Here is a 13,321-nt window from a genome sequence, read left to right as displayed (position 1 = left end):
AAGCCTTTTGAAAGTCCAAATACACCACATCCACTGGTTGCCCTTGTCCATTATACTAGCTACATCCTCAAATAATTCCAGAAGTTTTGTCGAGCTTGATTTCCCATTCATATATTCATGCAGCTTGGACCGATCCTGTCACTGCTTTCCAAATGCGCTGCTATTTCATCTTTAATAAATTGATTCGTACATTTTCCCCACTACTGATGTCAGGCTAACCGGTCTGTAATTATCCGCTTTCTATCTCCCTCCTTTTTTAAAATGTGGTGTTACATTATTTACCCTTCAGTTCATATGAACTGATCTAGAGTCGATAGACTGTTCGAAAATGATCATCCGCTATTTCTAGGGCCACTTCCTTAAGTACTTTCCAATGCAGACTATCAGGCCCCGGGGATTTATCGGCCTTCAATCCCATCAATTTTCCGAACACAATTACCTGACTGATAAGGATTTCCTTCAGTTCCTCCTTCTCGCTAGATCCTTGGTGCCCTCGTATTTCTGGAAGGTTATGCGTTTCTTCCTTCGTGAAGACAGAACCAAAGTGATTGTTCAACTGGTCTACAATTGCCTTCTTCCCCATTATAAATTCACCTGAATCTGATTGCAAGGGACCTACGTTTGTCTTCTCTAATCTTTTTGTCTTCACATATCTATCGAACTTTATTATGTTCCCAGCAAGATTCCTCTCATAATCTATGTTCCCCCTCCTAATTAAACCCTTTGTCCTCCTCTGCCGAATTCTAAATTCCTTCCAGTCCTCAGGTTGAAGCTTTTTCTGGCCAATTTATATGCCTCTTCCCTGGATTTAACACTATCCTTAATTTCCTTTGTTAGCCACGGTTGAGCCACATTCCCCATTTTATTTTTACTCCAGACAGGGAAATACAATTGTTGAAGTTCATCCATTTGATCTTTAAATGTTTGCCATGGCCTATCCACCTTCAACCCTTTAAGTATCATTCGCCAGTCTATTCTAGCAAATTCACGCCTCATACCATAGAAGTTATCTTTCCTTAAATTCAGGACCCTAGTCTCTCAATTAACTGTGTCACTCGCCACCTTAATAAAGAATTCTACCTTATTATGGTCACTCTTTCCCAAGGGGCCTCGCACAACAAGATTGCTAATTGGTCCTTTCTCATTACACATCACCCAGTCTAGGATGGCCAGCTCACTAGATGATCCCTCGATATACTGAGTGAGAAAACCATCCCGAATACGCTCGAGGAAATACACCTCCACCATATTGCTACCTGTTTGGTTAGCCCAATCTACATGTAAAGTAAAGTCGCCCTTGATAACAGCTGTATCTTTATGGCACGCATCCCTAATTTCTTGTTTGATGCTGTCCCCAACCTCACTACTACTGTCTGCTGATCTGTACACAACTCCACTTGCGTTTTCTTCCCTTTGGTATTCCGCAGCTCCACCCATTCATATTCCACATCATCCAAGCTAATGTCGTTCCTTACTATTGCCTTAATTTCCTCACTATTGCCCTAATTTCCTCTTTAACCAGCAACGCTACCCTACCACCTTTTCATTTCTGTCTATGCTTCCTGAATGTTGAATTCCCAGCCTTGGTCACCCTGGAGCCATGTCTCCGTGATGTCAATTATTTCATATTCAGTAATTGCTGCTTGTGCAGTTAATTCGTCCAGCTTATTACGAATACTCCTCGCAATGAGGCACAGAGCCTCCAGGCTTGTTATTTTAACACACGTTGACCCTTTAGAATTTTGCTGTAAAGTGGCCCTATTTGATTTTTGCCGTGGGTTTCTCTGCCCTCCACCTTTACTTTTATTCTTTCACTTCTGCGCCCATTCTACTTCCCTCTGTCTCCCGTCGCCCTGCCATATTACTTTAAACCCTCCCCAGAAACACTAGCATGCACTCCCCCTTGAACATTGGTTCTGGTCCTGCCCAGGTGCAGACCGTCCGGTTTCGTTCTGGTCCCACCTCCCGCAGAACCGGTTCCAAAGTCCCAGAACTTGAATCCCTCCCATCTGCACCACACTTCAAGCCACGTATTCATCTGAGATATCCTGCGATTGCTGCTCCGACTAGCAGGTGGCGCTGGTAGCAATTATGAGTTTGCGACCTTTGAAATCCTACTTTTTAATTTAACTCCTAGCTCCCTGAATTCAGCTTGTTGGTCCTCAGACACATTGAGTCAGAGACTCAAACACGTAAAGATATACAGAGCTCTCTAAAGACATAGAGTGAGAGGCACTTCACAATCCCATTTCTTGGTCAGTTGAGAATGTGACAGAGGGTATCACTGAGCAGGATGGGAGAAAATCGGTGTTAAATTCAAGAGTTACCAGGAGTGGGGTTCGAACCCACGTAAATATAAACCCATTGGATCTTAAATGCAACGACTTATACACTCGGCCATTCTGGACTTGTGAACCTTCACATTCTGTCTCTGTGAGAATCTGGGCTTGAGCTCCACCCTCACAGACACACGCATACACACAGGTTTTCAGTGAGCATTTCAGAATATTTATATAAAAGTGACATGGGGGCAACTCAGTACTCTTTATCGAATAATGCTGTCGGAACATTCACATTCACCCGAGAGAGCAGATGGAGCTTCAATTTAACATTTCATCCGAAAGTCAACATCTTCAACAATGCAAAATTCCCCAAGTACTGCACTTGAGTCTCAACCAAGATTATATGCTCAAGTCTCAGGAGTGGGACTTGAAGTCGAAAATGCTGTCGCTGAAGCAAAGCCGATATCAAATGTCACAACCGTATTATTTTCCCCAAATCTTTTTTTAAAGTTCCAGGACATACCAAATTCATGGTGATGATATCCGCAGACAGTTGCGCATACACAGAGACATATACACAGATAGACAGACACAGAGACACACACACAGATAGACAGACACAGAGACACACACGCATACATAACCAAAAATATAGATGCACCAATGGACATACACAGAGTGCCTTAGACATATAGAGGGATAGACAGGCTGAATCACTGTCGCTAATTTAGCTGATTTTTGCGTTTTTCTATCCGTATGTATCGTAAATATTGCAGATTAATGAAAATGAGAATAACATGTCAGTGTTGAAAGGTGTGGGACGTTATTCCATCCAACTCAGGATCCGTTTTGCAGGGACCTGGTTAAAGTCTGAAATTGAATGAAAAATGCTGGAATCCGTAGTCGGCAGGATTCGAACCTGCGCGGGTAAACTCCAATGGATATCTAGTCCATCGCCTTAACCACTCGGCCACGATTACTGCGTCTGTGTGTTTTTAAATGTTACTAAGATATAACTCAATCATCCATCTCTCTGCATCAGAACACCACAGAGTCCTGAAAAAGTCTCCGTTTCCTAAAAATCTGGAAGAGCCAATATCGTCTTGCTGTATTTTTACTCTTCTATGTTGCTCTGGAACTTTTAATATGAATCTATACCGAATAACAGAAATACAATTCTACATTTCGAAAATGCTTCCTCCCGCATGACAGGTGGGGATACTCACGACTATACTAACGAGGTACTGACGGGTGTAGATTTTGAGACAGCAGGAATCGAGCTGTGAAAAGAACTAGACACCATGAGAAAGAGACAGACACATTGAGAGACAGATACAAAAACAGGAACAGGGAGAGACAGACAGCGAGCTAGAGAAATAGAGAGAGAGCAAGTGTGAGACTGAGAGGGATAGGCAGACTGAGTGAAACAAAGACTCAAACACACACATACACAGATATGTGTGTGTGTGTGCTCCATAAAGAGAGGGAGGCAAAGAGTACAGGAAAGCCAGAGACAAAGACAAAGACATGGAAAAAGGGAGCGTCAAAGAGAGAAAGAGAGAGATAGTGAGAGGTGAGAGCGAGAGACAGAGATAAAAACAGAAAATGATGGAAATACTCAACAGGTTAGAGACAGGGTCGAACAGAGACAGGCAAAGAGAAACAGACAGGCAGAGACATAGACAGACAGTAATGATGGGAAAGAGAGAGACAGTCAGACGGAGAGACTGAGATAATCCCTTTGGATCAGAACTGGACACTGTGAGAAAGACACGGGCAGATTGAGAGATCGAGACAAACAGAAAAACAGGGAAAGACAGAGTGAGTCAGAGAGAGGCAGCGTGAGGGACACAAAGACTCAAACACGCAAACACATGCACAGATCTCTAAAGAGACAGAGGTAGAGAGTGAGGCAGAGACTGAGAGACACAGATACATTTCACGATTCCATTTCTTTATCGGTTCAGAATGTCATAGAGTTACAGTAAAATGCAGATTCAACAGATTCTTACTGCAGTTGTACAGGGCCTTGGTGAGGCCTCACATGGAATATTGTGTTCAGTTTTGGTCTCATAATCTGAGGAAGGACGTTCTTGCTATTGAGGGAGTGCAGCGAAGGTTCACCAGACTGATTCCCGGGATGGCCGGACTATCATATGAGGAGAGACTGGATCAACTGGATTTTTATATATTGGAGTTGAGAAGGATGAGAGGGGATTTCATAGAAACATAAGGATTCTGGCGGGACGGGACAGGTTAGATGCGGGTAGCTTGTTCCCGATTTTGGGGAAGTCCAGAACCAGGGGACACAGCCTTAGGACAGCCATGTCTCCGTGGTGCCAATTATATCATATTCATTAATTGGTGCCTGTGCAGTTAATTCGTCCACCTTATTACGAATATTCCTCACATGGAGGCACAGAGCCTTCAGGCTTGTCTTTTTAACACACTTTGTCCCTTTAGACTTTTGCTGTAATGTGGCCCTTTTTGAAAGGAATGACAAGGGTGTATGCGGTTACAGGAGGATGTGAGGGGAAACAAACATAATACGAGGGGAAGAGTGCATCCGCGATGGACCAGTATGAGATCAAAAAGAATGGAAATATAAGGGGAATATCTTTATCCATGTGCCGGAGAGAAGGGAGTCTAACTATATGCCCTCACCCAGTGGGAGACGGGAGCAAGGATAGCTGCGGGTTTGACAATACTACGGAAGGATGTGTCATGGGAATAAACCCTGCCCGAACCGAACCCACACATTACACCTATCATGGGCGAGGAGAATATTGTGTGGTAACTAGCCTGGGAACTTACGTTACTCCAAGACTGTCGGTGGCAGTGGGAAGAGCAAACATGACATGCCAGGAAGACAATGACATGAAATATAAGTGATGAGATTAAGCAAGGCATGGATGTTTACATGGAAGAGCAAGCACAATCAATTCACCTGTTACTTGAAGATTTAACTGAGCTCAAGAAATAACATTAAAATATATTAAGAGCTGAAGGAGAAAGCTGAAGAACTGGACAGTGAAATAAAGGATAACCTGAAAAACCCGCCTTGGTACTTGAGATTATACATCCCTGGATAAGGATCCTTTCCCATACCCTAGTGGCAGTAAAGATAGTAATAGCCTTGAGTTGGTTGGTGATGTTATGTAACAAGTGCAAAGACAGGCGAGGCTTACCCGAGTAAAGTTACAAGATAGGGATTCGAATTATATCCCATGTGTTAGTCCTAGTGCAGCTGATAGTGGTGTTGATGCTCCTGGGAGACTGCACAGGCAGATACAAGAGATGCAGGAAGAAGAGGTTGGCCAAGGCCCGTAACCAAGAACGCAGAAAGCCTTTGCTAGATCCAAAGAGGGTTAATCAAACAAAACAAAACGGCATGAACACCTGATCTGAGTCGTGAGTGTCCCAATCCTATCGCCTGATCAACGAAACCGAGGCGGGAGACAGAGGAATCAGGTTAGGATAAGGCAGGGAAAGGAAGATTGTTGTTCATGGTGGGATACTTTTAAGGTCTGGTCACCTGAAGCCTACGCAGTCCTCAAATTGATGTGGCATTTAATTGAGATAATAATGGTACTGGAAGGGACATGTATCGTGATCCAACTATATCTGATGTGTCAGATCAGAGAGATATACAACCACGTGGTTCTAGCCGAACATCAAACAGCCTTGTTAATTATGTAATGTAGGCATGATAGGGAGGCGAATGATTTTGTAACGCGTTAGGGAAACAACCAAGACCCCCGAGCTTATGCACTGTATGTACAAAAAGAAATATAAATGGCGTGCCAATATCCCAGGGGAATGGTCAGGGGTAGTGTGTAAAGATTCCGCAAAAGATGGAACTACGAGCGATCCCAGGAATATGGACTTGATATCACCATTTCCAGCAGATGGCTCAGAACATATATGTGGTCAGCTGATTATTTAGAAATAATCAGGGATCAACAGGAGGGACTGAAAGGGCAGATTACAAATTGAAATTACAATTAATAATAACAATTGCGATGTTTTAAAATGGAGTTAAGAGGTTTTTAAAATGGATCCCACAGCCTTTTTTTAGACTGTGGGAACCATGTGTGGGATGCCTTCCACAGAGGAGCAGATGTTCCAATTCATAGACCAAAGGCCTTGGGAGCTGGGCACAGACACAGATAACATAGAATTTGAATTGTATAGCAAGATAAGAGTTAATTAAAAAGAATCATAACAACATGTATTTGGAATTGCCAATTAAGGCATATAGAAGCCAGATTGGAGGAAGCGCTGTTCCAATCATGTATTAATCAATCAGCATGTATTAATTCGAACTTACGTATTTACTTAATGCTATAATCTGAAACTGTATAAAGTAATATGTCTCTGGCTCTATCTTCGAGCATTCCTTCAAGGATAGCTTCCCTGCCGGCTTGTATTAATAAAACCTGCATTTACTTTAAGGCTAACAGAATCCTAGTGGTGGGTTAAGTTAACCCTAACAACGTTAGCGAGATCGGGAGAGGTGGAGGGGCTCGAAGAGGTTAGAGAGAGAGGGAGGGGTGTAGGGCTGGAGGAGGTTACATAGATAGGGAAAGGTGTAGGGCTGGAGGAGGTTACAAAGATAGGGAGAGGTGTAGGGGCTCAAGGAGGTTAGAGAGATAGGGAGGGGTGTAGGGCTGGAGGATGTTACAGAGATAGGGACGGGTGTAGGGTCTGGAGGAGGTTACAGAGATAGGTAGGGTTGTAGGGACTGGAGGAGGTTACAGAGATAGGGAGGTAGTAGGGGCTGGAGGAGGTTACAGAGATAGGGAGGGGTGTCGGGACTGGAGAAGGTTACAGAGAGAGGGAAAGTTGTAGGGGCTGGAGGAGGTTACAGAGATAGGGAGGGGTGTCGGGACTGGAGAAGGTTACAGAGAGAGGGAAAGTTGTAGGGGCTGGAGGAGGTTACAGAGATAGGGAGGGGCGGGGCCATCGAGGGGTTTGAACAGGAAGCTGAGAATTTTAAAATCAGCGCCTCACTGGGGCTGAGGAGGGGGGAGAAGTGCAAGAACACAACCCCCTCACTACCTACCCTGCACTAACCCCCATCATCTGTTACATCACCTGGAGTTCCAGCGACACTCCTCCCCCTCTCTCTTGGTGTTTATCTACTCACTGCCTCACTCAAAACTTATCTCCCATTGACAGTCCATGTGAGTGCCCTCGTTGTCCCAGAATTGCTCCCCGTGGACACCGACTGACCTTTCCCGTGCCTCCGCCACCCTCCTCCTGTTCCGTGACGGCCGTCAAATTCAAGTTGTGTTCCAGTCAGCAAGCAAAAGATCGGGGCGGGGGGGAGGGGAGGGTTCATATAAATTAAAACACGTGGTGGGCCGGAGGAAGAGGCTTGCGGGACCGTGTTCGGCCCGCGGGCCGTATGTTTGACACCCCTGATCTATACTGTCAAACCCTGTAAGAATTTTTATGTTTTAAAATGAGATCACCTCTCATTCTTCTACCCTGTACAGAATATAGGCCTAGTCTACTCAATCTCTCCTCACAGGACAATCCCTCCATCCCAGGTATCAGTCTGGCGAACCTTCGTTGCCATCCTCAATGGTAAGTACATCCTTCCTTAGGTAAGCAATCATAACTGTACACAATACTCCAGGTGTCGTCTCAGCAGGGTCCTATATAATTGCAGTAAGATGTCTCGGAGCAAGTTATTATTTAAATGGAGAAAGATTGCAATGTGCCGCAAAACAGCAGGCCCTGGGGTTACTTGTGCATGAAACACTAAAGGATAGTATGCAGGTACAGCAAGTGATCAGGAAGGCCAATTGTTTTTTGACCTTTTTTGCAAAGGGGATGGAGTATAAAAGCGGGGAAGTCTTGCTGCAGCTATAGAAGGTTTTGGTGAGGCCACACCTGGAATACTGAATGCAGTTTTGGTTTCCATATTTAGGAAAGAATATAATTGCTTTGGAGGCAGTTCAGAGAAGGTTCACTAGGTTGATATAAGGGATCAGCAGGTTGAATTATGAGGAAAGGTTGAGTAGTTTTGGCCTCTACTCATTGGGATTCAGAAGAATGAGAGGTGATCTTATCGAAACGTATAAGATGGGGGGAGACTGGAACTAGAGGGCATGATCTTAGAAGAAGGGGCTGCCCATTTAAAACAGATGAGGAGGAATTTCTTCTCTCAGACGGTTGTAAACCTGTCGAACTCGCTGCCTCAGAGAACTGTGGAAGCTGGGATATTGAATAAACTTGAGACAGAAATAGTTTTTTAAATGATAAGGGGATAAGGGGTTATGGAGTGCTCGCGGGTAAGTGGAGCTGAGTTATGATCAGATCAGCCATGATCTCATTGAATGGCGGAGCAGGCTCGAGGGGCCGTATGGCCCACTCCAGTTCCTATTTCTTATGTTCCTGTTCTTATGTTTACTATTATCCTCAACTCCTCTTGTAATAAAGGCCGACATACCATTTGTTTTCTTAATTGCTTGCTGTGCCTGCATGTTAACTTTCAGTGATTCGTGTACAAGGACACCAAGGTCCCTCTGAACACCAACATTTCCCAATCTCTCACCATTTCAAGTAGCTGTTTCCAGTCCACTTTGGCTAAACCACATCTCAGTTCAGTAAAATTGGCTTTCCCCCAATTGAGAACTTTTATTCCTGGTCTATCTTTGTCCTTTTCCATAACTACCCTAAATCTAAGAGAATTACGATCAATAGCACCAATGCTCTCCCACTGATACCCCTTCCACCTGCCCAGCTTCAATCCCTAATACAAAGTCCAGAACTTCCCCCTCTCTTGCTGGGCTTGCTACATACTGGCTAAAAGGTTCAGCTAGTTGCTGACCCCTCTGCGAAGGGAAATAGGTCCTTCCTATCCACTCTATCTAGGTCCCTCATAATTTTCTACACCTCATTAACGTCTGCCCTCAGCCTCCTCTGTTCCAAAGAAAACAAACTGTTAAGAGGATTGGTGGGCTGGAGAAGGTTACAGAGATAGGGATGGGTGAGAACCTGGAGAGATTTGAACACGAGAATGTGTATTTTAAAGGTTGATGCCACCAGTCATCTCGCCCAGCACAGAATGTAAATCACTACCAACAGGAAGGATGTTACTTTTACTACTGCAAATGCATAATGAGAGGAAATCAATCTCTTTCCCTTTAACTAACAGCGACATGAAAAGAGGGAATGAATGACCTTTAAATACCTGGTACACTTGGAACTGAAGTGTCTGAAACTCATAATAGGAACTCATAAATGGAAATAAAATACTGACAGATGTTAAACTGTTTTGTTGACAAAGGAAATCTCAATTTAACTTTTAAAGATAAATTGTTTAACAGATGTTGAAACATACTCACCCGATGGGCCGACTCAGGATCCACCCCTCAAGCACCGTGATTTGTTGCAGAACACGCTGCACCCTCTGCCCTCCGGCCTCTGACATCTCTTCCTGTTGGTTCCCAGGGCAATCAATCACCACTCGCCAACATTACGCTGCCAGATTAAGTTGTGGGGTTCGGAGGAAGAAATAAAATGAGGCCGTGAATCAGAGTTAAGAAATAAAATTAGAAAAGCATGATTAAATGAACAAGGAGAGACAATATAAACGAATGGGTACAATCCTAAAGGGGATGCATGAACAGTGAGACCTGCGGGTATATGTGGACAAATCGGTGAAGGTGGCAGGACAGGTTGGGAAAGCAGTTAAAAAAGCTTGCAGGATCCTGGGCATCACAGAGTACAAAAGCAAGGAGGTTATGATGATCCTTTGTAAAACACTGGTTCGGTCTCAAATGGATCATTGTGTCCAATTCTGGGCACCGCAGATTCGGATGTGATGGCCTTAGAGAGGGTGCAGAAAAGATTGACAAGAATGATTCACGAGAATAGGGACTTCAGTTCCGTGGATTGACTGGAGAAGCTGGGGTTGTTCTCCTTGGAGCAGAGAAGGTTGCGAGGAGAATTGATCGAGGTGTTCAAAATCATGAGGGGTCTGGACAGAGTAGATTGAGAGATACTGTTCCCATTGGTGGAGGGGTCGAGAACCAGAGGAGACGGATTTAAAGTGGATGAGAAGAAGAACCAAAGACAATGGAAGAAAAATCTATTTTATGCAGTGAGTCGTTAGGATCTGGAATGCACCGCCTGAAAGGGTGGTGGAGGCAGACTCAATCACAGCTTTAAAAAGGGAATTGGATAAGTATCTGAAAGAAAACATTTGCAGGACCGGTGGGAAAGGGCGGGGCAGTGAGACTAGTTGGGAGCCCGCAAGGGCTCGACGAGCCGAATGGCCTTTCGTGCTGTAACCATTCTTTGATTGTGTGAGCAGAACTACTCTGTTCCCTGACTCAATCTAAAGCCTTCCTGATTGTGAACAACTCTGTTAAACCTGTCTACCTCAGCCTTAAATATATTCAATGACCCAGCCTCCACAGCTCTCTGGGGCAGAGAATTCCACAGATTACAACCCTCTGAGAAAAGAAATTCCTCCTCATCTTAGTTTTAAATGGTCTGAGGAGAAAAGCTGCATTTGTAAATGGAACAGGATTTACTGGGATTGCTTTGGGCACTGAACCATGTTCATTCTGGCTGCTCTTGTTTGTTTCCGATTATCTTAATAACCCCTATATATGGGCTGGAGATTAATATCTTGTATAAATGTTGAACAAATTATCTTCGTTTCAAAAACCGTGTGTCGACTTTTTGATTGCTCCATGATCAGAGGAGACTAATTGATGTTCTGTTACCGACTGTTCCATTTTAGTGCTTTTTCTGAATCTAACTTACATCACTTCTCACCTAGTTCACCTTCTATTATATCAAACCCCAAACTTGTTCCGTTTGAGTACACGAGTTGTCGTTGTAATAGACTGAACTGCAGTTTAAACTCAGCTGAAATCCTTTGAACCGCCCCTTTATTGAACTGTCTTGCATAAGATTTGAAATCCGTAACTTTCTGTAACCTGGTTTTTCAACCGATTGAATTTTAAAATGCATCCACACATTTTGCACGTGATAGCCTGTGAAATATTCTGATATTTGTAATTGTCATTGCCACAAACTCAGCTCTCTAGCCACCGACTCAATCCCTCTCCCCAACTTGTGTCTGTGCCTGAACCGGACTGTTTGCAACCTTGGTGCCATACTTAACCCTGAAGTATGTTTTTGACCACATATCCACAGCATAATTATGAATACATATTTCCACCTCTGTAACATCGCCGTTGCCTCAGCTCATCCCTGCCTTTGTTACTTCTGGACTTGACTATTCCAACGCATTCCTGCCACATTCTCACCTGCATAAACTTGAGTTGATCCAAAATTCGGTTGCCCATGCCCTAACTCTCACCAAGTCCAGCTCACCCATCAGCCCTGTGCTCGCTGAACTATATTGGCTTCTCGTTCAGCAACGCCTTGCTTTCAAAATTCTAATACATTTTCAAAACTCTCCATGGCCTCGCCCCTCCCTAGCTCTGTAAACTGCTCCAGCCCCAACCAGCACCACACCGCCCCCCCCCCCCCGCCCACCCATGAGATATCTGTCTTCCTGAGCATTCCTGATTATAATTGTTCAACCATTGATGGCTTTGGTGGCTGTGCCTTCTGTTGCCAAGGCCCCAAGTTCTGGAAAACCCAGCCTAAACATTTCTGTCTAACCCGTGCTGTACCTGCCCTGGCAGTTCTTGATTGGATAGTGTAGAGCAAGCTTTTCTCTCCATCTACTCCGTGTTGCATCTTTCCACGGAGTGTTTGATAGGAGAGTGTAGGGTGAGCTTTACTCAGTATCTAAACCGTGTTGTTCCTCCCCTGGGTGTGTTTGATGGATAGTGTTGGGGGAGCTTTACATTGTAAGTAACCCGTGCTATAGCTGCGCTGGGAGTGTTTGATGGGGCAGTGTTGCAAGAGTTGTACTCTCTATCTAATTCATGACGTAACTGCGATGCGAGTATTTGATGGATCAGTCCATGGGGAGCTTTACTCTCTGACTAACCCCTGCTGTGCCTATTGTGTGAGTGTTTGATGGGACAGTGTAGAGGGAGATTAACTCTGTATCTAACCAATGTTGTACATACCCTGGGAGTGTTTGGGACAGGCAAGAGGGAGATCTAACCTTCAATAAACAAAGCTGTATCTGCCTGGGAATGTCTGGTGAGACATTATAGAGGGAGTTTTACTCTGCATCTAACCTGTGTTATCATCATCATCATCATAGGCAGTCCCTCAGAATCGATGAAGACTTGCTTCCACACCTGAAGTGAGTTAATTGGGGCTGAACAGTCTAATACGAGAGCCACAGACTCTGTCGCAGGTGGGACAGATAGTTGTTGAAGGAAGGGGTGGGTGGGACCGATTTGCAGCACGCTCTTTCCTCTGCTTGCACTTGTTTTCTGCATGCTCTTGGCGATTAAACTCCCGGATACACTTCCTTCACTTAGGGTGGTCTTTGGCCAGGGACTCCCTGGCCAGGGATATCAGTGGTGATCTCACACTTTATCAGGGAGGCTTTGAGGGTGTCCTTGTAACGTATCCGCTGCCCACCTTTGGCTCATTTTCCGTGAAGAAGTTCCGCATCGACCACTTGCTTTGGGAGTCTCGTGTCTGGCATGCGAACTATGTGGTCTGCGTAGCGGAGCTAATCGAGTGTGGTCAGTGCTTCAATGTTGGGGACGTTAGCCTGGTCTAGGACGCTGATGTTGGTGTGCCTGTACTGCCAGGTGATTTGTAGGATTTTGCAGGGACATTGTTGGTGATATATCTCCAGCGAGAAAAAGTGTCTACTGTACATTGTCCATGCCTCTGAGACATACAGGAGGGCGGGTATTACGATAGCCCTGTAGACCATGAGCTTGGTTGTACCTGCCCAGGGAATGGTTAATGAGACAGTGAAGAGGAAACTTTACTCTGTCTCCAACTCACGCTGTATCTGTTCTGGGAGTGTTTGATAAGAACATAAGAACATAAGAATTAGGAACAGGAGTAGACCATCTAGCCCCTCGAGCCTGCTCCGCCATTCAACAAGATCATGGCTGATCTGGCCG

General features: G+C 44.7%; 1 protein-coding gene and 1 non-coding gene across 2 annotated transcripts in view; both read right to left on the bottom strand.

Annotated features, from left to right (window-relative positions):
• Nucleotides 1-13,321, bottom strand: part of LOC139235426 (probable G-protein coupled receptor 139) — a 62,549-nt gene that overhangs the window by 24,148 nt on the left and 25,080 nt on the right. The window lies entirely within an intron of this gene.
• Nucleotides 3,181-3,262, bottom strand: trnas-aga (transfer RNA serine (anticodon AGA)). The gene has a single exon. It is a non-coding gene; the product is annotated as a tRNA-Ser (tRNA).

Source organism: Pristiophorus japonicus, chromosome 23 (assembly GCF_044704955.1).
Source record: "Pristiophorus japonicus isolate sPriJap1 chromosome 23, sPriJap1.hap1, whole genome shotgun sequence".
Taxonomy (NCBI): domain Eukaryota; kingdom Metazoa; phylum Chordata; class Chondrichthyes; family Pristiophoridae; genus Pristiophorus; species Pristiophorus japonicus.
Note: the sequence above shows the minus strand (reverse complement) of the source record. Positions and strands in the feature narration are given on the sequence as shown.